At 47.1% G+C, this 25,215-nt stretch overlaps 1 protein-coding gene across 1 annotated transcript in view; it reads right to left on the reverse strand.

The window, feature by feature from the left end:
- Nucleotides 1-25,215, reverse strand: part of RAB27A (RAB27A, member RAS oncogene family) — an 85,978-nt gene that overhangs the window by 54,698 nt on the left and 6,065 nt on the right. The window contains exon 2 of the mRNA XM_056115597.1: nt 5,858-5,968. The gene's annotated coding sequence lies outside the window, so the exon portion shown is untranslated. The remainder of the gene's footprint in view (nt 1-5,857; nt 5,969-25,215) is intronic.

A 25,215-nucleotide genomic window follows, 5' to 3' on the forward strand; every position in this document is an offset into this window, starting at 1 on the left:
TGGTTGTTTCACAGAACACTCTCAAGGGTCCTTTCTCACCACTTAAGTGATGAATAGGATGGTGGTGAGCAAAACCAAATGCTGCCCCCTCCACTCCTTCTCATGTGGGGGCTATTCCTGAAAAAGACACATTCTATTTGGGTTTTTCCTTTGTCGGCCTATACTCAGTAGGAATGAGTGCCTTCCTCTCCATGACCTTACATGGGTACTGACCAGGAACGTCTAGGCATTATCTCCCATGTCACACATGTGTCTCCACTCTCCAGGACTTTGGCACATTTTCTAGACCATCCTTCTCCACCACCCTTCCTCACAGGGCTGACAATGGACCAGCTGGCACTCAAATGCTAATCGCATCTGCCCTGTGGTGTGCTCTCGAAGTCTCATCCTTCCTCTGCTTCCCTCTGTGTCCTGCTGACTTATCTCAAGAGTGACTCAAATGGTGTCTGAGTACAACCAAGAGCTGCTTGGGTTTGTTGGTTTGGTTTGTTTTTATCCTTTCAACAAACTAAATTGTATGTGCGTTCAACTCAATAATATTTCAGAAGCAACTTCTACTCAGCTAACAGCAAGGAAAGACATGAAAGAAATTGGTGATCCAGAATCCATCCAGTGGTTGGTAAGCAGGAGAGGGAAGCAAATGAACTCATTTTCTTTCTTTTTTTTTTTCTCTTTTGGGGCCACACCCAACTATGCTCAGGGATTACTCCTGACTGTGCACTCAGGAATTATACCTGGTAGTGCTTGGGGGACCACATGGGATGCCGGGGATTGAATCCAGGTTGGCTGCCTGCAAGGCAAATGCCCTCCCCACTGTACTATCACTCCAGCCCCATGAACTCATTTTCAACCAAGGGCAAATAAGTTAATTAGAAGTATACTGTCAGGTATACCACAGAGAACATCTGACAGCAGGTTATCAAAAGGGAAATGGGTTTCAAATGACAAGAACTGAACTTCTCTACTTGTTCCCTCACTGCGTGACCTATGAGAAGCTGTCGCCTCTCCCAACCAAGCACCTGAGTATGGGAATCTAACCACCGGGACTCTTGGACAGGTGGAAGTATCTCTTGTGTGAACACATTTTATAAAGCATGAATTTCTGTGTGAAAACAAGATGATAGTTTTACAGGACAGGCAGACCCCAGAAGGTCAAAGATGAGAACCATCTGAGCAAAGGCTCAGACAGCAACCTGGATCTTTTCTGAGTACCTTCTAAGTCAGTAAGGATCTAGCAAGATGAAGAGGAGTAAGGAAAAGAGCTGTAGTACAAAAGGATTCTTCAGTTTAACAGGTATTAGGAAGACCTGTAAACCTTATGAGGGGTGGGCGGGTTAGGGGTTGTGCAATATCTGAAGGGACTTGGATTTACTACTGCACTGAGCTCAGGGATCATTCCTTGAAGAAATTGGGGACCATATGCAATACCAGGGATCAAACCATCATTGCCCACTTGCAAGGCAAGTGCTTTCACCCCTGGTCTATCTCTTCAGCCAGCTTTACTTTTCCTGTGTTTTATCTACTCACCATCCTATTAACCATTTTTAAAGACTACAAATGTGAAGAAGATATAACTCTTCCCCTCGAAATTCAGTCAAGGAGACATAAGACATAGAACTGAACAACTATGAAACCATCTGTAATTCAAAGGCAAGCACAGAGGTCACAGGACAAGTAGGAGCCGTCGGGTGTGTTTATGCATCAGGATGCCTATGTATGTTGGGGTGGGGGGGTCTTTATAGCTGGTTCTGCTAACATCTGTGGGTGACACCAAGGGCTAAAGTTCTGGACAGGACAAAGGCTGCCCCAGGCTTGCTCAGGACACACACAGGTCTGGCTGATGTGGGGTCATCCCTTGGGCCCAGGTTTCTGCTGAATTCGTGAGAAAGGCAAAAGCTTCTTGCATTTTAATGCTGGTGAACTCCCAAAGAAAAGATGAAATGCAACCTGGTGCTTCAATGAATGAGATGTGCTCACGAATAAACACTTCTCCCACAAAACGTTTTCCAATACTCCTACTGCAAAATTCTTGGCGGAGAATGGCACTTTGGCTCAAGATGTTTTCCTGCTGTGATTTCTGATAGCAGTATTCCAAAGTCCCTCTGAGGTGAAAAGCAAGAACTCATAGCCAAGCTCACCAAGCCCGGCTCTGTGGTTCAGACACACACCTAAGAACTAGCAAGCCTGTAAGCAGGGAAGCCAGAGGTAGGTGCGTGAAGACCCTTCCATTTCTAGGCTGTGCTGGGGCAAGGGACTCCGTACATGTGCCCCTCAGGGCTATTAGGTGGCCCATATGTCAGGGTCCTAAGAGGTCTCTGGGATCCCTAACTATGCAGTAGCCCCTCCTCAGCAGAAGAGATAAGGGAATACACACGTGCACATGAGAAACTGCAGTCATGTACTTGACCAAACCAGCATGAGTGGGCAGAGCCCACATCTCGTTCACCTCCACAAACACGACAGCTAGCATAGGCCGGGCAGTAAACTGACTTAATAAATGTTTATTGCAATCACTTGGAGACAAATCTCTCAAATGTGACACTGAGAAATCTTGCAAATAGCTGTTAGAAATTGACTTGTCTTTCCCTCCCTCCTCTCCCCATCCACCCCCACCCCCACAACCGTCAGTTCATATGTTGAAATCCTACTTCCCTATCCTTCAGATTATCATCTTATATGAAGATAGGACGGTTAGAAAAGGAATCAAGGGTCAAAGAGATTATGCGGCTTGGGAGCTGGCTCAAAGGTGGAGCTCATACTCTGCATCAAGGCCCAGGTTCGAACCCAGGGGCTACATGGTCTCCCAAGTGATACAGTGGACAAGAGGGTGGGCACCAAATAATCTGCACTGTACTGTCCTTCCCTTGTTCATCGATTTGCTGGAGTGGGTCCAGTAACTCTCCATTGTGAGACTTGTTGTTACTGTGTTTGGCATATCGAATACGTCAGGAGTAGCTTGCCAGGCTTTGCCATGAGGGCGAGATACTCTTGGTAGCTTGCCGGGCTCTCCAAAAGGGGTGGAGGAATCGAACTCTGGTTGGCCAGGTCAGCCTTGTGCAAGGCAAATGCCCTACCCACTGTGCTATTATTAACCAAGTAATCTAATTAGTTTAATTGGTTATTTTAAATCTCGTCTGCTGGCACTGTTTACAATCGCCAGAATCTGGAAACAACTCGAGGGCCCAAGAACAGATGACAGGCTAAAGAAACTTTGGTATATCTACACAACGGAATACTATGCAGCTGTTAGAAAAGATGAAGTCATGAAATTTGCATAGAAGTGGATTAGCATGGAGAGTATCATACTAAGTGAAATGAGTCAGAAAGAGAGGGACAGACATAGGAAGATTGCACTCATTTATGGAATATAACAGTATGGGAGATTTACACCCAAGAATAGTAGAGATGAGTACCAGGAGGATTGCTTCAAGGCCCGGGAACCTGTCTCACATACTAGGAGAAAAGGCAGTTCAGATAGAAAAGGGACCACCAAGTAAAGGATGCTTGGAGGACCCACTTGGGATGGGAGATGTATACTGAGAGTAGACTAGACCGAACATGATCACCACTTAATACCTGCATTGCAGACCACAACACCCTAAAGGAGATAGCGAGTAAAAAGGGAATGCCCTGCCACAGAGGCAGGGTGTGGAGGTGGAGGGTGGGGTGGGAGTGGTGGCAGGGATACTGGGACCATTGGTGGTGGAGAATGGACACTGGTGGAGGTATGGGTACTCAATCATTGTATGACTGAAACGTGAGCACGAAAGTTTGTAAGTCTATAATTGTATCTCACAGTGATTCATTAAAAGGCCCTCCCGTTGATCGTTGATTTGCTCAAGCGGGCCCAGTAACGTCTCCATTGGAGACTTTGTTGTTACTGTGTCTGGCATATCGAATACGTCACCGGGAGCTTGCCAGGCTCTGCCGTGCGGGCGAGATACTCTCGGTAGCTTGCCGGGCTCTCTGAGAGGGGCGGAGGAATCGAACTCGGGTCGGCCATGTTGGCTGCGTGCAAGGCAAACGCCCTACCGCTGTGCTATCGCTCCAGCTCAGATTAAAAAATAAAAAAATATTAATAATAAAATAAAAATACAAATCTCACCTGCTGGAGCTGGGCTGACCCATCAACTTAAACTGTACAATCAGCTTCCACTTCTTAAGCATCCGACTTGCTGGGGGGTTTTGTTTATTTGGAGGCCACACCCAAATAAACCAGGGCTTTCTCCTGGTTCTGTACTCAGGCATCACTCTAGTAAAGTTCAGGGGCCCATACAGGGTACTGGGGATAGAATCCAGGTTGGCTGCATGCAAGGCAGGCACCCTAAACCGGCTCAAGCATCTGACTTTTGTCTGCAAATCCTTCATACAATTCACAAGACACCGGGAGCTCAGGAACAAGCCCACTTTCATGCTAACACAAGCACCAAGTTAGCAGGAGCCTCCAATCGCCACTAGGAGTGCTCGCCACAAAAAAAAAAAAAAAAAAAAAAAAAGGTCATCAGAATAAATCTGAAAACAAACGAAGATGATAAGGGGTGGGGAAAAGCATCTACAAACCAAGGGCCAGATCTCTCTCTCGAGATCTCAGATTTGTGCTCCCAAACTATGAGCTTGTACAGTTTGTTACAGCAGTCCGACAAAGCAAGCACTGTTGTATAATGAAACATCCCATCATACTCATCGTCCCCAGCTTCCACCAAAACATATTTTCACTAACCATTCCTAACTGATGTGAACCTTCCCTTATGCCTTTACCAAATCTAAAAGAATGAACAGTTTGTGTCTGGAGAGCTAATACTGTGGAAAATCCGTTTGCCTTGCACAAAACTAACTGGGGTTGAATCCCCGGCATTCCATATGCTCCCCAGAGCCAGGCTAGGAGCGATCCCTGAGAGCAGAGCCAGGAGTAAGCCTTGAGCACTGCTGGGTGTGACCCCAAACCAAATAAATACAGTTTGAAAGCAAATTTAACTCATAGGGGAAAAAATACTTTATACTAAAACAAATATAGAAATCCTCTACTGAAGCTACTGCACTGTAGCACTGTCCTCCCATTGTTCATTGATTTGCTTGAACGGGCACCAGTAATGTCTCCATTGTGAGACTTGTTACTGTTTTTGGCATATTGAATATGCCACAAGGAGCTTGCCAGGCTCTGCCATGCGGGCAGGATACTCTCGGTAGCTTGCCGGGCTCTCTGAGAGGAATGGAGGAATCAAACCTGGGTCGGCCTTGTGCAAGAAAAACGCCCTACCCGGTGTGCTATTGCTCCATTAAAAATAAAATCCATGTACATTTGAATTTGTGGATAAAATGCTTAGAGGCTGAGCAAAAATCTTAGAGAAATACAGTTCCTTAATTGGCTCTCTTATTCAAATACCTAGGATTTAAATGCCCAAATTATTAAAATACAGAAAAGAGAGAGAGAAAATTCAGTATTCTTACTTTATAGCAAGTGAAAATTAATTTTTCAAAGTTACCTTAAGAAACTTGGCAGATGTCTTGAGGTCGTTGGTTTGGGGGAAAGGTTAATATGTGTGGTAGTATATATTATGTTGAATCACACATAACGGAAACCCTTAAATATTAGTAGATTAACAGATTTCCCAGTCTCTCTAAAATAAGTCAAGAGGCTTGCTCTTCAAGCCTGTGTTCTCCCTTAAATAAGTAACCCGTTTGTCTTCGTTTTTTTGCCTGCTTATCTCCACTCTGGAGATGTGCTCTCCCTCTCAAATATGTCTCTCTCGCTTTCTTTCTCCTCATGTCTTCCTAAATAAGTATCAATACAAACTACCTTGCTTCACAAAATAAACAATAAAAACAAGCCATCAAAAAAGATAAATGAAAAACATACCTTGACAAAGCATAAACCGTTGGTTGTTTTTCTGAGGTTTTAGATGGGAGTCCGTTAACAAGGATAGCGAGACAACCTCCAATCACGTGTTCTCTTCCAAAACGTTGCCTTCTAATGCAAAGAAACGCCAAAGTTGGGATGGTACTGGTAGAGGTTTTCCAAAGAGTCTTTTGTAACTTTCAAAACCAGGCAAGTCAGTAAAACCCACGATGCAGCTAATTAGTCTCAGCTGTTGGTCATATGCCCACTCTCCAGTCAAGTGATCGCCTGTTGCGAGCAGCTAAACCCCAGCTCGCTGGGAGGCTTTATTCCCTCTGCGGGATTTGGAGGCCCCGCGCTTTCCCTCCAAAGAGTTGCCTGTTTTCCTGAGAAAATGCCTTTATGTTTTCATTCGATTCTTTAAGCCACTGACACACCCCTCCCATCTGGGTTTCCCTCTCATATGTTACAGACAAGTGCTGGTGCTCAAAGTCACAGACCCAGTGATAGCAGGGACTGGCACACACCTTCCTGTGACACCACAGCCCTAAGTGCCAGTAGACAGGACAGTGAACTTGGTCCCAGTCAATAAGAACTTACAGACTTGCTGAGGGACGCAGGCAGAGTGGGGGTTCACTGCAGGGGTCACTCCGCAGTGGTGTGGGGGCTGCAGAGAGCAGGTCTTGCATGCATCTGCACCCCCAGCAGGCTCCCTAAGTGAGGGAGACCCACGCGAAGCTCCCTCTGGCGAGGCAAGCAACTGCAGCTGATGGGCACTGCCAAGTCCACCAGTCTTCAGAGTGCCCCGGGCTGCTATGGGAGCCCCGCCCTGCAGCCCAGCCCCCTGCAGCTGGAGACAAGGGGTGAGAGGGATGGGGTGGAGGGAATGTGGGGTGGTGGTGGGGACACGGGTGGAGAAAATGGGGCATGGAGGAGGTGCAGGTGGAGGGGACAGGGTTGAAGGGCATGAGGGTGGAAGGCACACGGGGTGAAGGTGGCGTGGGCGAGGAGACCGGCATGGAGGGAGTGCGGGTGAGAGGACACAGCGTGAAAGGAACACTGGAGGGGAGGGAGAGAGGGGATGGGACTGTGGCGATGCAGGTTGAGGGAGATGGGTTGAAGCGATGGGATGTGGAGGGCACGGGGTGCAGGGATGCAGGGTGGAGGGGACAGCAGGGCTGCAGGGTGGGATGACCACAGGAAGGGAAGGAGACGGTATTCACAGGCCGGACACACCGACATGCTCATCTTCCAGTTGCTCCCAGAGGGCAGCGTGGACAGACGTGGGGCCTACCCGCCTGTCCCCACCCAGACACCCATCCTGAGACCACCGACGTGTGTGTGAGCCACAGACAGAGAACGACACTGGCCACAGGCCTGGAGAGCACGCTATTCATCCTGCTGCTTCCTTCCGGGGCAGAGAAGGAATTGCGGGCAGAAACCACAGCACCATCTGCAGCGCCTCAGCAAGGAAACCCAAACCCCCTTGACCTGCCGCTCCCAGGCCCGCGGACCCCACGCCACAGGGCTTCCGGGTCGTGAGTGACAAGTCATATCAGGTGCTGAGGGAAGCCATCAGGGGCCCAAGCCCCTGCACCAGAAAATTCAGCAAAGCCTCGGGGCAAAGCCTGCAAGACTTTCTTAGCCCTAGGGCCAGCCCCGCTGACACACACACACACACACACACACACACACACACACACACACACCAGTCATTTGAAAACACCTTTGTGTGTCCATGCAATACTGGGGATTCAGCCCAACCAGCCCTTGAAGATAAAACTCTACAAAGACCACATTGGCACAGCTCTGGGAAGCTCCCCTAACCCTATTTCTTGACAGAGTCAATAGCTGATTCAATGGCCCAGGGCTGAGCTGAGAGGGGTTGAATGACTTAGCAGTGCCACTCCCGGGCACCAGACTCCTCAGGAAAAGATCGCGTTGGCATCATGAAGCCACTGTTGTCCAACGCCAACTTGTTCCTTTCCCTCCTCTCCTCAGACCCCGCTTCAGACCCTGCCAACACTCCAGCCAGAAAACCTGCTGGCCCCACCCTCCCTCCCCTTCCTACCTCCTCCCACATTCCAGTGACCTCCCTCCCTGCTCTGGCCTTTATTTCAAGTGCTCCACATTTCTCAGCCAGATAACTGACTCCCTTGGTTCTCCATTCCCTCGCCCGACCATCCTCAGTCCTCACACAGTTATTCCTCCGGAAGCAAATGTGGGTCTGGGGCTCTACTCTACAGAACCTGTCAGTGCTACCACACAGCCATGGGGAAAACCTCCTTCCTCTGCTTTCCACATTGCCCTCCCTGTTCCCGGCTCCTGATTCCAACACAGAAGTACCTATAACCGCAAATCAGCGGATCAGATCAGCACCACCTGGGAAACTCTTATCACATATGGGCCCTTCCAGGCCTACTTGTTCATCCTTAGTATTCTAGAAATTATGTTTTTGTTGGGAAAGGGAGTGCTACTCAGTCATGCCCAGGGTGCCCAAGGGCCATTCAACCAACTAGGCCAGTGGTTTCAATGCTGGGACCTGGCAGTGTGGTACCGGCGTCCCCAGGACCAGGCCTGGTCAGTGCCTGGTGGTGTCTACGCCCAGAGCTGCTCATAGGAGCACATGGTGCCGAGGGTCAAACCTTAGGCATGCACCCCAACTCCCTGGGCTATCCCCTGGGCCTCCAAGAAAAATCCAGGCAAGGCACACAGCTGGCTGTGTTTTAACAAGCATCCCATCTGGTTCTGGTCCCCACAATGTGACAGCCACAGGTCTGAGCAGAGGTCTTCAAACTTTTCATCTAATCAACTGACTAGAGCTAATTTTGGTTTTGTTTGGGGGCCATACCTGGCAATGGTCAGGGCTTCCTCCTGGCTCAGGAATTACCCCTGCCACTACCGAGGGGTTCACATGTAGGGTGAGGGGGATAGAACCTGTTTTGGCCGCAGGCAAGACAAGCATCCTACCTGCTGTTCTCCAACCCGCTAGAGAGGAGCTCTCATGATTTCTAATGCCACACAGCTTCACTGAGCACATCCGAGGCAAAGTCGTCAGTATCAGTGCCCAGGTAGAGCTCAGGCATCCTGTGCTGAAGTCTCTGCAGGTGCTGCCCATGTAGAATCTGCTCAGAGCACCACTATACTACATTCACCAAACTCTGTCACCACCTTAAGAATCAGCCCTTTGGCGCCATTTTTTTTTCCTGCAAGCCAAGCTGAGTTTCATATCTGTCTCTGGGCTCACTCTCTCCCAGAAGTAGTCAACCAAGTATAAGAATGATCCATTTCTTGTTGGTTTGTAATATCCTGAAGGACTTTACATGGAGCACTTGCACATCGGGTAGGGCATTTGCCTTGCACTTGAACAACCTGGGTTCGATTCCCAGCATCCCATATGGTCCCCTGAGCACAGCCAGGGGTAATTCCTGAGTGCAGAGCCAGGAGTAACCCCTGTGCATCGCCGAGTGTAACCCAAAAAGGAAAAAAAAAAGAATGATCCATTTCTTGTTGGTTTGTAATATCCTGAAGGCAAGAATTGTGTCTGAGCATATATTTATCACATGGTTTGTTGAACATCATTCACTGGGATAGTATCTGGACATGAGATGAATTGCACCTTTGAGACACCACCTCACCTTGTCAGCTCAGGTTCAACCCATCCATCCTGCAAACTCCCATCAAGGACCTCCAGAATCATAGGCAACTAAAAATCCTGAACAAAGATGGCGGCCGCATGGGAGCCTTGTGGACAGCAGGTATGAGCCGGGGGTCGGGGACGACAAAAACCTCATGGGAAGGGGGGCATTCTGGCCCGTCCTTCACGCCCTACCGAGGTCACCAGTTGCCCCCCACGAGTGGCTCTTCGGCACGGCCACAACTCCAGAGCACAGAAACCAATCTCTTAATTATCTGACTTTTAGTATAAATACTTCCAGGGTTAATAAGTAAAATAGCAGAAATCCAAAACCGCACGGCAGCGATAGCAGCCGTGCGACATCATTTAATTCTTGAACCCAGCTGTAGAAAGCAAATCATTTCACAACGCTTTTTCAGCATGTCTGATTTGGGGGGGAAGGGTAAACTCTAAATAATAGTGGTGAATCTTTTATCGAAACAATGAATCTAGTCAAAGTAGATAGAGTGTTAACTAGAACTCATCTGCCTCACAGGAATTGGGAGGGGTGGGAGGTGGGGTTCTATTGGGGTTCGTGGTAAAAAATAAGTATTGGTAAAGGGAAATGTGTTTGATATTTACATGACTGAGACCTAAACCTGAAAGATCTGTAACTTTTCCCACAGTGATTCAATAAATAAATAAATTATTTTAAAAAATGCCTGAACAAAGACCTTGTGTAGGGAATATGGTAACATGGAGGTATGGTATGGTAGTTACATGTGTAGTACACGTGGATAACATGCATACCGGCACAGTCGGCCTTTGGAACTGGAGTGGCTTGTGACTACAAGCTGGCAGGGCTGTGAGAGAGTGAGCCTTGGGCCTGGAATGGTTCTGTCCCACTCCCCAAGGCCATGAGCTCTGGAGAAATGTCAGACATTCCTGCAGCTTTCATCTCTTCTCTGGGCTGCTCAAATTCCACATCCTGACCCCAGGTGGATTGGATGGGATCATGTCTACACCAGTCTTATGGGAAAGGGCAAAGATTTTTGGTTCACATTTTTTGGATGCTGACTTTTGAGATGTATCACTTGATCACTTGACATCCTGTTACTTATCAATTTGCTCAAGCCGGCACCAGTAATGTCTCCATTCGTTCCTGTCACGTGCAAGTGTAGACCAATGGCATCTGCTCATTCTAGGAACACGAACAGCCTCAAACCAATCATTTAGGGTCTTGACAAAGAAGTCTGACCATCTTGTAGGTGGGCAGCCACGCCATCTTTTGACATCCCATGGGATCCAGTTGGTAATGGCTCTAGTCCAGCAGTCGTCTCCAAATCTCGTTACGTGTCCAGCCCACCTGATTTTCGACACCTTGGCAAACCAGACAGTGTCCCTGATTCTTGACCATTGACGGAGGTCAGAACTCCAAATTCTTTTTCTCATTTGAGTGAAGTCTGACAGTCCAAGCATTGCTCTTTCGATTCCTCTTTGGGAGATCCAAATAGCATTCTCATTCTGTATTCGTAGGGCCCAGGTCTCTGAGGCATATGTTAATGCAGGAAGAACAGTGGAATCAAAGAGATGTGCCTGGAGCCGGAGGTTTTTCATCCTCTTAGCTATTTCTTCGAGCTCTTGGAGGCGTTCCAAGCTGCTCTCTTCCTCCTGCGCAACTCAGGTGCCAGGCATTCATCAAGTTGACTTCTCTACCTAGGTACACATAACTGTTGCATTTGGAGATGTTCATTCCATTGAGAGCGAATGGAACATCAGGAATGAGACCGTTTCTCATAAACATTGTCTTCGTGAGATTCGTGAGATTGAGATGGATAGACATCGCTTTTTAGAAGGGAAAGGGTTATTTTCGAATGAAAACTTGTGTATTGCTCTTGATTATCTCATAGAGACATCCGGGAATTGGCAGAATAATTGAGTAAGCCCGAAAGCATTATACAGATTCAATGTGATCCCTATAAGGATACCCATGAAATTCTTCAAAGAAATAGATCAAGCACTCCTGAAATCCATATGGAATAACAAATGCCCATAAATAGCTAAAGCAATTCTTGGGAAAAACACGTGGGGAGGCATTATCCTCCCCAACCTCAAACTCTACTACAAAGCGGTAATAATTAAAACAGCATCATACTGGAACAAAGGCAGGGCTGCAGACCAATGGAACAGGGTGGAATATCTGTACACACAACCCCAAATGTATGAACATCTAATCTTTTATAAGGGAGCAAGAAATGTGAAGTGGAACAAGGAAAACCTCTTCAACAAATGGTGCTGGCATAACTGAACAACCACATGCCAAAAAATGGGCTTAGACCTCGACCTAACACCATGCACAATAGTCAGATCAAAATGGATTAAAGATCTCAACATCAGGCCAAAATCCATAAGGTACACTGAAGACAAGGTCGGCAAAACCCTCCACAATATTGCAGCTAACAGTATCTTCAAAGATAAGAGTCCACTGACCAACCAAGTGGAAACAGAGATAAACAAATGGGACTATCTTAAATTAAGAAGCTTCTGTACCTCAAAAGATACAGTGACCAGAATACAAAGACAATCTACAGAATGGGAAAGGATATTTACCCAATACCCATCTGATAAGGGGTTGATATAAAAGCACTGGTTGAACTCTACAAGAAGAAAACATCTAACCCTGTCAAAAAATGGGGTGATGAAATGAACAGAAACTTTCCCAAAGAAGAAACCCAAATGGCCAAAAGGCACATGAGAAAATGCTCTACATCACTAATCATCAGGGAGATGCAGATCAAAACAACAATGAGATATCATCTCACACCACAGAGACTGGCCCACATCCAAAAGAACAAAAGCAACCAGTGTTGGCGTGGATGTGGCGATAAAGGGACCCTCCTTCACTGCCAGTGGAAAGCTAACCAGTTTAGCCCTTTGGAAAACAGTATGCATGATCCTCAAAAAAAATTAGAAATTGAGCTCCCATTTGACCCAGTTATACAACTCCTGGGAATATATCCTGGAGAGGCAAAAAGTACAGTCAAAATGACATCTGCACTTCTATGTTCATTGCTGCACTATTCATAATAGCCAAAATCTGGGGGAAAAAAACCGAGTGCCCAAGAATAGATGACTAGTTAAAGAAACTTTGGTACATCTACACAATGGAGTACTATGCAGCTGTTAGAAAAGATGAAGTCATGAAGTTTACACACAAGTGGTACTACATGGAAAGTATCATGCTAAGCGAAATGAGTCAGAAAGAGAGGAACAGATATAGAAAGATTGCATTCATCTGGGGAACATAAAGTAACAAAATAGGAGACTAACACCCAAGAATAGTCGAGATAAGTACCAGGAGGTTCACTCCATAGCTTGGAGGCCAGCCACACATGCTAGGCGAAAAGGCAGCTCAGATAGAGAAGGGAGCACCAAATAAAGGGTGTTGGGAGGATCCTCCCAGGATGGGAGATGCATGCTGAAAGTAGACTATAGACTGAACATGATTGCCACTCAATGCCTCTTTGCAAACCACAGCACCCAAAAGGAGAGAGAGAGCAAAAGGAAATGCCCTGCCACACGGGTGGGGTGGGATTGGGGGGTTGGGGGGTGGGAGGGATACTGGAAGCATTGGAGGTGGAGAATGGGCACTGGTGGAGGGATGGGTATTTGGTCATTGTATAACTGAAACCCAAGCACAAAAATTTGTAAGTCTACAACTGTACCTCATGGTGTTTCACTAATAAAAATTTTTTTAAAAAAGAATAATTGAGTAAGGAAGGTACCAAAACTTTTTTGATCCCTGATTAAAATTCATTAGAGTTTATTTATTCTAATTATAAGTTGAAGCCTAGTAAAGTTTCATTTCTGTTGGTTAGTTTTGGTTCACACCCTGCAGTGATCTGCGCTTACTTCTGGCTCTAGGCTCAGGAGTCACTCTTGGTGGTGCTCGAGGGACCACAGGCAGTGCCAGATCAAAGCTTGGTTGACAGTATGCAAGGGAAATGCCCTACCCACTCCCGACCCACTGTATTATCTCTCCAGTCTTCAAAAGTTTCTTATCAGCCCCTCTCAATCTTCCATGTAGTTTGCCACTTCTGATTCACAGGTAGATTATCTGTTTCTGCCAAGCACCCAGATGAAACCGACATAACATGTAATGCTCTAGTACTGAAAGGTACACTTTAAATAGCAAGTAAAGCTTTGACAACCCATGGGGCTGGAGAGATAGTACACAGGTAGGGCAAGTGCCTTGCACACACAGCATACCCGAGTTCAGTCCCAGGTATCACATATGGTCCCCTGAGCACCTCTAGGAGTAATTCATGAGCACAGAGTCAGGAGTAACCTTGGAGCATTGCCAGGTGTGGCCCCCAAATAAAAAAAAACTAGGCAAACTCATTTTTCACAGAACTGTATTCATCCTTCCCTTAAAAAATCCCAAACCAGGGGCTGGAGTGATAGCACAGCGGATAGGGCATTTGTCTTGCATGCGGCCGGCCTGGGTTCGATTCCCAGCATCCCATATGGTCCCCTGAACACCGCCAGGAGTAATTCCTGAGTGCAAAACCAGGAGTAACCCCTGAGCATCACCGGGTGTCTTCCAAAAAGAAAAAGAAAAAAAATCCCAAAACTTTCTGATCTGGTTTGCATTGAATGTTTTTGAAATATCTATGGAATTGGAGGACAGACATGGCACATCAAATACTGAAATCTGCTTCTTCGCCAACTGTCCTTCATACCACACACAAAAAAGAGCTGTTTCTCTTTTAGGAATAAAGTTTCTAAGACAAGAAGAATGTGAATAGAAGCAACAGCACTGAAACATGGGCAGCTTAAAGGAGATCAGAAAAAAAAAAAAAAAACCAAAAAATGGGCTAGCAGAACCCAGAGGAGCCGAGAAGCCAAGAAGTTTCAGCATAGACTTTCCCCAAAGTCTCCAGCATACAGAGACCCAATAGCCCTTGGATGGGAGGAGGATCAAGTTAGGGTTGAAAAATGGTGGAAATGCACTTAGATCCCAACGCTCCTGCCAGCTTTGCCACGCCTCTAGCTCCCACAGAAGTCAAAGTTTTACAACTCTCTGGAGTTGTAAAACTCAGAGGCTCAAACTCTCCCGGGCCTTTGAGGTAGCCAAACTCAGCAGAGGCTCGGGAGGCTGGGCAAAGTTACACAGGGACTCCGAAGGCCCCTCCGTCACTCACTTACAGACTGGACTTCTAGAACGCCCTTTACAGGCAGGTGGTTCAAAACACGCGGCCCGGGAAGGGAGGACTCAACATCCAAAGGGGCCCACACGAGATTGAGGTCAACGAATCTGCTGCAAAGAGGGAACAGAAACAATAAAAAGCACGTGTGCCAGTGTAGGTGAAGACATGAGCTAAAATCTTATTTCCTATAGATAAGCCTAAAACGGGAGGAGAAAAAAATTGGCTACAGAAAGAAAAGTTTAGGGAGAATTACCAAGAGCTACTAAGGGCAAGAACTGAAAGTGGTTAACTCAGAACAGGAAGTGGGCAGGGGAGGGGACTTTGCTGGCTCTTTGATCAGTGCCTGTAGAATGTGTTCATACAGCACCTTCCTGGAGGAGTTTCAGCTAACGAATAGAAGGTAAAATGCAGTGTTCGTGCTTTAGGGTTTTAGTGTTGGGTTTGGGGTTTTTTTCTTGGACAACTCAAGACATCACAAACAACTTCATTGTCCTGTTCCCGTATTTAGGACCCAGGACAAGCACTGGTGGGATACTGAGGACTTGGGCTCAGGCTTAACTGTGACTTTAATACTAGCGATACCACTGCGTTGCTTCAGCAAGTTCTTTAACCTCTCTGTATCTCTGTTTCCTCATCCCTAGAACAGGAACAATAAGAAAGATTATTTTGTAAGACTGAATTATGTAATCCCTATAAAATGCTAAAAAGTGTTGGCCTGTGGCCAGCATGTAGCATGGCAATAGGAAACTTGCATTGCATGTGTGAGGCCCTGAGTTTGATCCACAAAATAGAGAGAAGGCATATCATAAACATTCGGTAAGAGCAAGTTTTTTGGTGGAATTAAATCCCAGACCACTAGCTATCCAGCTATTTGGGGGGAGGTGGGGAGAAACTGGGGGTGTTGACCACACACAGGGCAATGCTCAGTACTGCAGTATTACAGAGACTAGATAGATGTAGTGCAGGGATTGAACCTGGGTCAGACACATGCAAGGCAAGTGTTCTCCAGCCTGTACTATCACTCCAGCCCCACACTAGCTCTTCCCATTAAAGGATATTTGCCCCTTGTAACAAATGCCTTCTGAGCATCATATTGGTTTCAGGTCTCTTATTATTTTGTTTTGTTTCATTCTCTCTGGTCCCATCTGCACCTCATCTGTTGCCATATCAGGTGCCTTCCACTTGAGTTCATTGTTTTTTGTTTTAATTTTGTGTTGGTTTTATTTGGGGACCACACCTAGAGCTGCCCAGTCTTACCCATAATTCTGAGTTTAGGGATCACATCTGGCAGTGTGAAATGTATTGTTAACTGACTCCTGGAAACCAAATAGCCAAGCTTTTTAGGACTTTGTAAGAGTCCTAAAAAGAAATGGGGCCTGAGACATAGTTCAGAAGTGTTTCTGGAAGTCATCTTGGAAAGTTCTACTACAACAACCAGCTGTCTGAGCACTCAGAACCCTTCCTAACTCTCAAATTCCTTCCTAACTCTCACCTGTGGGCCTGCAGGCTAGGATCGAACCATCCTTGCTACCCCAAGTCCACCTGAGCTTTAACATTACAAATCCTACGTGCTGGGAAATGTTAGTCCCAGCATGGGGAAATGAACTAGTCCCTTTGAGCCTGTTTTGTCATCGTATATGAAATGAAGGACTTTGACAAGACATCTATCAAGGATTAAATGTGAGACTGTTTACATAATCCCTGGCATATGGGAATCTCTCCATAAAAAATTACTCTAGCAACTGGAGTCAGTTACATCCATTCTCATGTCTGTTGATAATAAAAGGAATTATTCTTCTTAGAGACCTAACCCATAACATGTTAATTTTCTTATTGACGAAAATAATTTGTTAGCAGCTTAGGGAATTCATAGCTTCAAGACCGGTCTTTCAAGAAGCTTTAATGGAGGGACTAGAGCAATAGTATAGCGGGTAAGGCATTTGCCTTGCATGCAGCTGACCCAGGTTTGATTCCTAGCATCCCATATGGTCCCCTGAGCACCACCAGGAGTAATTCCTGAGTGCATGAGCCAGGAGTAATCCCTCTGCATCACCAGGGGAGGAGGAGGAGGAGGAAGAGGAGGAGGAGGAGAAGGAGGAAGAGGAGGAGGAGGAAGAGAAGAAGAAGAAGAAGAAGAAGAAGAAGAAGAAGAAGAAGAAGAAGAAGAAGAAGAAGAAGAAGAAGAAGAAGAAGAAGAAGAAGAAGCAGCAGCAGCAGCTTTAATGGAGCATCCTTAAAAGACCAGAGAAGGCTAGAGATATTGTACAGAGGAGAGGGGGTTCTCTTTGCATCAGGCGGACCCAGGTTCTATCCCTGGCACCATATACGATTCCCTAAAGTTCCTCCTGGAGCACAGAGCAGGGGGAGTTCTGAACACCACCAGGTATGGTCCTAAAATAAAAAGTGAAAAAAAGATAAGACAAACTTCTCAACACTTGGCACTGAGTATGACACTCACTCCTGGTGCCCTCCACTAGATTAAGATAGGTTTGTTTCCTTCTAGATTGCTAAGGGATTTTAAATGTTTCTAATAGTGAGCCAATTTTTAATTTATATTGAATGTTCCATGGCTGGGGAACTGTAGCAACAGTACAGTGGGTAGAGCACTTGCCTTGCACACAGTCGGCCAGGATTTGATTCACATATGCGCTCTCGAGTGTCCCCCACCAAAAGAACCAAATCATTTCATTTCCTGGTGTATTAACAACTCAATCACTAAGACCATCCATTATGTCCCCCCAAATAAGGGATCTTATTGCCAGATGAAATAGCATTCAAGAAGAAACTACTCCAAGGTGGGCGTCCCACCAAGAGGACAAGGTTTTTCTTCTTTTGGGGGGTGGAGGGTCACACCCGGAGATGCACAGGGGTTATTCCTGGATCATTCACTCAGGAATTACTTCTGGAGGTGCTCTGGGGACCATAAGGGATGCTGGGAATTGAAGCCGGGTCAGCCACTTGCAAGACAAATGCCCTACCTGCTGTGCTATTGCTCCAGCGCCAGGACAAGGTTCTTCTAAGAAACTTTACAAAAAGATCACTGAACGATCTGTAGTCACTCAACCCCAATCATGACCTGCACAACCTCAGAGAGACTGCCAAGAGGGCAGGAAGATGGGAACATTTCTCTACACCTGGTCACAGATGACTTCTGCCAGGTCACACGCACCCAATACCTGTGATCACAAAGTGCTGGAAAAGCCCAGAGCCCCAGAGAAACCTGGAAGGTTATGAAGGTTTCCCCGTCACGGCCAAAGGAACAGATCTAGGACAGAATTTCTCCCTGTGTGGTCTCCCTGGTGGCAGCAGCACTGCACAAAGCAGATGCTAAGTCCCGGGTTTGGCCCAACCCTCTGGTTTTCTCAGTGAGCTAAGGGACGCCGGGCATTTGCATGTATAACCAGCTTCATTTGCCTCATACCGGATCCCCACAAGCTAGGAAATGACCCACAGGCGTAGACCCTTTAAACCTCAACCTCCAAAGCAGTAAAACAGCAGAATCCAAAGCAGTAAAACAGTGACCAAATATCCACCAAGCAGGAGTCTGTAGAACAGAAAGGTGTCTCCCACATGGCAGCTACACAGGAAATACTCTTCTGCTCCCCTCTGTTCCTACGCATCGCATTCTCCAAAGGATGGCAGTTGTCCATATTTGAAAGAAATGTCACTGAGGAAAGCAGAAGAGGATGTTACTTTGGCATTCTTGGCCTTAATGCATTCAAGCCTGGATCTTTCTGGCTTGTTTTCTGTTTTTTTTCACACCCGGCAACGCTCAGGGGTTAGTCCTGGCTCATGCACTCAGAAATTACTCCTGGCGGTGCTCAGGGAACCATATGGGATGCTGGGAATCGAACCCGGGTCAGCCGCGTGCAAGGCAAACGCCCCACACGCTGTGCTATATCGCTCCAGCCCCTCTTGCTGGTTTTCTTAATTCTTGGCTTCCCAGATGGCCATGAGGGCTGGAAACAGGCACTCCTGAGCACAAAGCAAGGGCTCCAGATGTGCTAAGCACCAGATAGTTCTTCACTCCCCTGAGCAACAATTGAAATAAAAAATGGTCTTAACAGTCCTAAGCCCCAAATTCAACAGTTACAGTCTACCAAGCAGAGGCTGAGCTGTGCTTTCTCTGTGCGTTTTTCCATGAAAGCCTCTTGTGGAGTTTTCCCAGGTAGCCGACTCTGCAGAATGACCTAGTACCTTAGTACTTAGTACTTAGTACCTTTGGGTCTCTTTCAGCATTAAAGTTACAGGAGCTTTGTGATTTCTAAACCCCTGTTCCCTGGGTCTGGGTTTATTGAACAATCCTTTCCTTTATATTTGCTTCCCACAGAGTTTTAACTACAGGAAGTAATACATCAGTTCTCCAAGGAAAGGGAAAAAAAGGAAAAGAAAAAAGAGGAGAGGAATGGAGGGGAGGGGAGAGTGCAGAGGGGAGGGGAGGATATTTAGTTTGGGACCCAAGTAGGTAGGGCATTTGGCTTGCACGTGGCAGACCCAAATTCAATCCCTGGAACAACACAGGGTTTCCTCAAGCTCTACCAGAAGTGATCCCTGAAGGCAGAGTCAAGAATAATAGATCCCTGAGCATGTGTGGCCCAAACACTGCCCACCACAGCCCCCTTCCTGCCCTGCAAAAAAAAAATATATATATATATATATATATATATATATATGTCTAACACTTCCATTTCTCACGTACCCAAAAACTAGCATTCTAGTCTCAGCTAAAATGCCGCAATAGGAGCGAGTGCTACGGGGACAGGCGGGGTCTGTGTGCGGGAGGGTCATGCCCCAGCACCACCAACGTCAGCCCAGGACCCCCACACACCTCGGGCTCAGTAGCCTCACGTGCCTCTTGAGCATCTAGCCATCAGCCAGCTTCACCAAGTCCAGTACTTCCAGGAACAGCTCCTGGGCTCGCCAGCATAGTCGAGGAGGAATTCCCCTGTCTACTCCCTTCCCGGATAAATAAAATTGAAGCAGGGATATTGGAGAGATGCTACAGGCGTCAAGGCGCTTGCTTCGCATGCAGCTGACCCCAGTTCAATCCCTGGCACCACACATGGTTCTGCAAGCCCACCAGGAGTGATCCTCGAGTATAGAGCATGGAATAAGTCCTTGGCACTGTCAGGTATAACCCCCAAATGAACAAAAAACAAAAACATAAAACATAGAACCCAGGTATGCTTCCTGTCAGCAGTAAAGCTCATACCCCTTATGGATGAGACCCTGGATCTAATCTCCCGAAATTACATAGAAATGTCTGATGTGTAGGACAATGTAAAAATTACATAGGACAGAATCTCCAAAACATTCTTCACAGTTTTCTTACTTCTCCTGTCATTCACACACTATAAATTTATTATAAATGGGTAAGGTATTAGTCTAGCAGATAGCAGTTTACTAGACAGGAAAATTTTCTCTTGTCTGGCAAGAAAATTTTAGCAGGGAGCAATGGCACAGCGGGTAGGGCATTTGCCTTGCACACAGCAGGCCCGGGTTCGATTCCTCCGTCCCTCTCGGAGAGCCAGGCAAGCTACCGAGAGTATCCCGCCCATATGTCAGGGCCTGGCAAGGTCCTCGTGTGGCATATTTATTATAACAAAAACAGTAACAACAAGTCTCACAATGGAGGCGTTACTGGTGCCTGCTCAAGCAAATCAATGAACAATGGGAGGACAGTGCTACAGTGATACAGATCAATTAAAAAATTGAACTCAGCCGAAGAGATAGCTCAAAGGGTCGGAGCACTTTCTTATCATGCTGGAGCCCTGGATTCATTCCCTGGTACCTCATGGTCCCCAGAGCACCACCAGGAGTGACCCTCATGCATGGAGCTGGGAGTAGTCCCTGAGTACTTCTGGCTGTGGCCCCCAAACAAACCAATGTTGGACATAAGACAAAATCATTACAGTCAGGAAGGCTGTGGAGATTGTGACAGATAATGGCCGGGAGAGGGACTTGAGTCTCCCTACAACAGTGACGAAGGAAACATCTTTAAGAGGAAAAAACTTCAAGACGAGGGGGCTAGAGCATAGCACAGCGAGTAGGGCGTTTGCCTTGCACATGGCCAACACGGGTTCAATTCCCAGCATCCCATATGGTCCCCTGAGCACTGCCAGGGGTGATTTCTGAGTGCAGAGCCAGGAGTAACCTCTGTGCATCGCCGGGTGTGACCCAAAAAGCAAAAAAAAAAAATTCTAGACAAGAGCTGAGTCCCTCTCAGGTGGTCAGTCAGAGAAGGAGATTGGCCCTCAGGAAGAGTTGCAGTGAATGTAAAGACCCTCAGGTAGTGAGCTGGGCATTTCTGGGAAACAGAAAGGAGGTGATGAGGCTGAAACAGGAGAGGATATTATCCAGCAAACAGGAACCCAGCAGAGCTCAGCTCACAGGGCCCGTGAGTCTTCCTGGCTGGAAGGCTGGAACCTTCGGGTCTTAGGCCGCTTCTAATGGGAACAACAGAGGAATGTGATCTGATTGACTGTTTCCTCTACAAAGATCACTGACTTAGTGTTAGGAAAGTGCCACAGGAGAATGTGATGGGAAGAGCAACAATCCAGACAAGAAAGCTGGCCTTAAACGGGCAGGCAGCACATACACAGGCAGACCAGTCGTGCAGAGACCCGCTTCAGGCTACTTGCCTTAGGGGAAAATCATGATACACCCTTTCATTTCCTGTGATATTTCAGAAGGGTACAGGCTGTGTGTGAAACTTCCCTTTGTTAGTCATTTCCTTTGAACAATAAACACGACCACTTTGGATGGTCCATATGACAAGAGCAAGAACCAAAGCACATGGGCCTTCGGGCATAGAGCATGCACAGCAGGGAGGCAGTAGCCCCACAAACCTTCTCTGCCACACCTGGAGCATCTCCTTTGCCAGCGAGAGCCCCAGGTGCAGTCCCCAGCAAGGCACAGTCCCCCTAGCACCACTGACTGTGACGCCACAAAAAAAGAAAGTAAGAAAGATCCTGAGTTATACAAACCTGGGCTCAGTTCTGGGACGCTCATTTTGGAGGAAGAAGTGGGGGCACAGGGCTGGTTCTATGTCATATGCCAGCTCCAGTGTAATAAATGAGGCTCCGTTATTTCGGTGGCAAAGGGGCTGGCAACTGAGAGCAGGGGGTTTCATTGTTGGAGTGTAGTTGCCCAGAGAGGCTCTGCTTAGACAGGAAACAGTGTTATTTCCTTGGGAAACCCTGGTGTCAGAGACAACTCTGGCCCAAGACACAGATGCCAGCTAGAAATGTGGAGGCGGTTGTTCCTGATAAGTCAGGAATAGCAAGAGAACAGGCCTGTGAAGATTCTAGGTCTATATTCAGTCCTTGGGATCTTCCTGGCAAGGTTAGCCTGCGCAGCACCCAAATTCAATTGTCTGTGCAAGCTGTCCCCAGTGGCCAGTGCCCTTGGTAGTAGACCAGTTGCCTCTACTGGACCCATCCATGTGATTCCTGAGGACAGTGGCCTTTGGCCCCAACAGACCATCAGAATCCCTGGTAGAGATTTTTTTTTTAATTATAGCTATCTGGATGCCACTTCACATTTCGTGACAAAGACAGTTGTTCCACTTGGTGGAACTCAGCTTAGCTACCTTTACATGATGGAAAGAAAGTGTAACTCAATAAACTGCCAGAGAGAGTCAACGGTTTTTCTGGTGTAAGATTTCTCAACCCTGAACTAGTGGAGGTTTGGGACAGGAAACTCCTCTGTCACCTAGGGCTGTTCCATGATGTTAGGGTGTTTGGCAGAATCCCTAACCCCTAACGATTAAATGCTGGTAATCAGTCCTCAATGAAACAACTGAACAAGGTGCCAGATATGGACAGTGCCCTTCACAGGAGAGACATTCAAAACCATCCCCACTGATGAGGTCGAGAGATAGCACAGAGGTTAAGGCATTTGCCTTGCGTGCGGCCAGCCCTGAGCACTCCTGATAGCAGAGCCAGGAGTAAACCCTGAGCACAGTCAGTTCTATCTCCCAAACCAGCCAAACCAACCAACCGACTCTCCCCACTGAGAATCACTGGCCTCTCATAACATTGGTCCTCTGCCTGCTTCCCACAGTCTACATCGACCCAGGGGTCACACCCATAAGCCACTTCCTGCCAGAGCCAGATAATCTCCTCATCAGCCACCCTTCAGAACTCATGGCTGCTTCTCCCAGAAAGGAGCATAAAATGAGGCCCCCAGACTCCGCGACCAGACTCCACGCCAGGCTGTTTTCACTTGAGGCGCCACCAGAGGGGTGCGTGTGAGAGCCCTCCCCACCCAAAGGGACCCAGCTCCGACAGCCCCACTATCCAACTGCCACCACTCTCCAGGCCACTTTCCACACACTCGGGCCAAGCCTCAAATATGAGTGAACATATTCCTGGACAAACCATAAGACACTCCCTACCCATTTACCATAATTATTACACCTTATTTGATGGGGTTCAGACAGTAGGCAACAAATTACAGAGGGAAATATATATATATATAAATGCCTCTCAGAGAGCCCAGCAAGCTACCAAGAGTATCCTGCCCGCACAGCAGAGCCTGGCAAGCTCCTTGTGGCGTATTCGATATGCCAAAAACAGTAACAATAACAGGTCTCATTCCCCTGACCCTGAAAGAGTCCCCAATACAGCAGCATTGGGGAAGATGAGTAAGGAGAGGCTGCTAAAATCTCAGGGCTGGGACGAATGGAGACTTACTGGCGCCCGCTCGAGTAAATCGATAAACAACAGGATGACAGTGATACATTGATTATTGGTAGGCAAAGACCAGCAAGGGTGGGTTCCTCTGCATTTGTCCTCTGCATTTCCTTACTCCCTGAGGAAGGCTTATCTCAGCCCTCAATGCTGGGGTGCAGGTGACAAAAGGGTGACCTCGTGATTGATGGCAGAGCCTGCCAGAGACAGTGCTGCTGGTTTGGCTACGGGGTGTCCAGCGTCTACAAGGAAGAACATTATCTTATCTTCTTCAGTGTCTGCCAGGCCTTCTTATTCATCCTCCAGAGCATGCCTTTACAGCACGGTGAGCCATGATGCAAATTAACCAAACATCCAAGATAAGAAATCATGACTTCAAGCAGGAATTATGTGTTTTAAATCTAGGCATCTTTTCCATTTTGGGGGTGGGGGGTCATCCCAGCAGTGCTCAGGAGTCTGGGGGCTGCTCCTGATGAGGTTTGGCTGGGCTGGCAGTTCTGTGCTCAGTACAAGGCTGGGGTATTGCTGAGCACTGGCTGAGCACTCAGTGCTGAAGCATCGGGAACAGGGGATGGAGTCTCGGAGCAATATGGGGTCAGGGATCAAACCAGGGCCTCTGTAAGCTGCAGCCCTTTAAGCTACCATCTCCTGGGCCCCGAGAAATAGGTTCCTTAAAGTCAATGTTTAAGTCATGACCTACTGCTCTGTCTCGTTCTTCCCCTGTTACGGTTGTACAGAAAGAAGGAAGATGACTCACTATGGGTTCCTGAGCTGATGAAGACCCAGTCTCTGTATTTAATGATACATAAACACAGGAGGAACCAGACGGACCCAACCCAGACTTGACCAAGAACCCACGGGGTGGAATCAGGATTTGCCAGGCAGACTTGGTTTCTATGAATGAGCAGCCTTTTCAGTCCCATGGCAACCAGTTTTATGACTGTGCTTTGACCTGGCATCTGCTGAGGCTTCATATGAATTAATCAGTGAAGCTACGAAAAAACAAGATTAATGGTCCCCTATGGTATCCCAGAGTTTGTCAGAAGGGAGCCTGGTTATTTTCCAGGTTGATTTCTCAAGCAGGTACCAATAACCACATGTTTGAGAAGGACACAGCTCTGAAGAGCCAGCCATGTACATCTCTACCTCCAGTCTTACGTTCCCAAGCTTCCAAAATTGTTCTATGAAAAACTAAGGCATTGGGGCAGGAGTGTTAGCACAGCGGCTAGGGTGTTTGCCTTGCATGTGGCTGACCTGGGTTCGATTCCCAGCATCCCATATGGTCCCCCGAGCACCACCAGGAGTAATTCCTGAGTGCATGAGCCAGGAGTAACCCTGTGCATCGCCAGGTGTGACCCAAAAAGCAATAAATAGATAAATAAATAAATAAATACAAAAAATACAAAAAATTAAGGCATGAAGAGTTGCTTGGGCCTGGGTCAATAGAACAAACAAGCTCTCAGTGTCTAGCTGTTGGGTTGGGAAATTACTCTCAGTTTGACTCAAAGTATCTCTCAACAAAAACTCAAGAGAGGATATTCCCTAATCCCATCAGTGGGACCCCCACGCTTCCACCAACAAGTGTGAGTCACCGCCCAGACATCACAGTAATGACAGCTACAAGGGAAAAGAGGGAAACTCATAAGAGAAAAATTATTAAAAGACTTTAAAAGGGGAATAAGGAGAGTGGAGAGACAGTATAGTGAGTAAGGTACTTGCCCAGCACATGGCTGACAAGGGTCCAATCATGGGCACCCCACAGAGATCCTTGAGTCCTAACACTCTTGAGTGTCCTTGACAAAATGACCTCACTTCTCCAGGCGAGAAAGTCCTTAACAACAAAAGACGAATAAAACTCAG

Source organism: Sorex fumeus, unplaced genomic scaffold (assembly GCF_029834395.1).
Source record: "Sorex fumeus unplaced genomic scaffold, SorFum_2.1 ptg000029l, whole genome shotgun sequence".
Lineage (NCBI taxonomy): Eukaryota > Metazoa > Chordata > Mammalia > Eulipotyphla > Soricidae > Sorex > Sorex fumeus.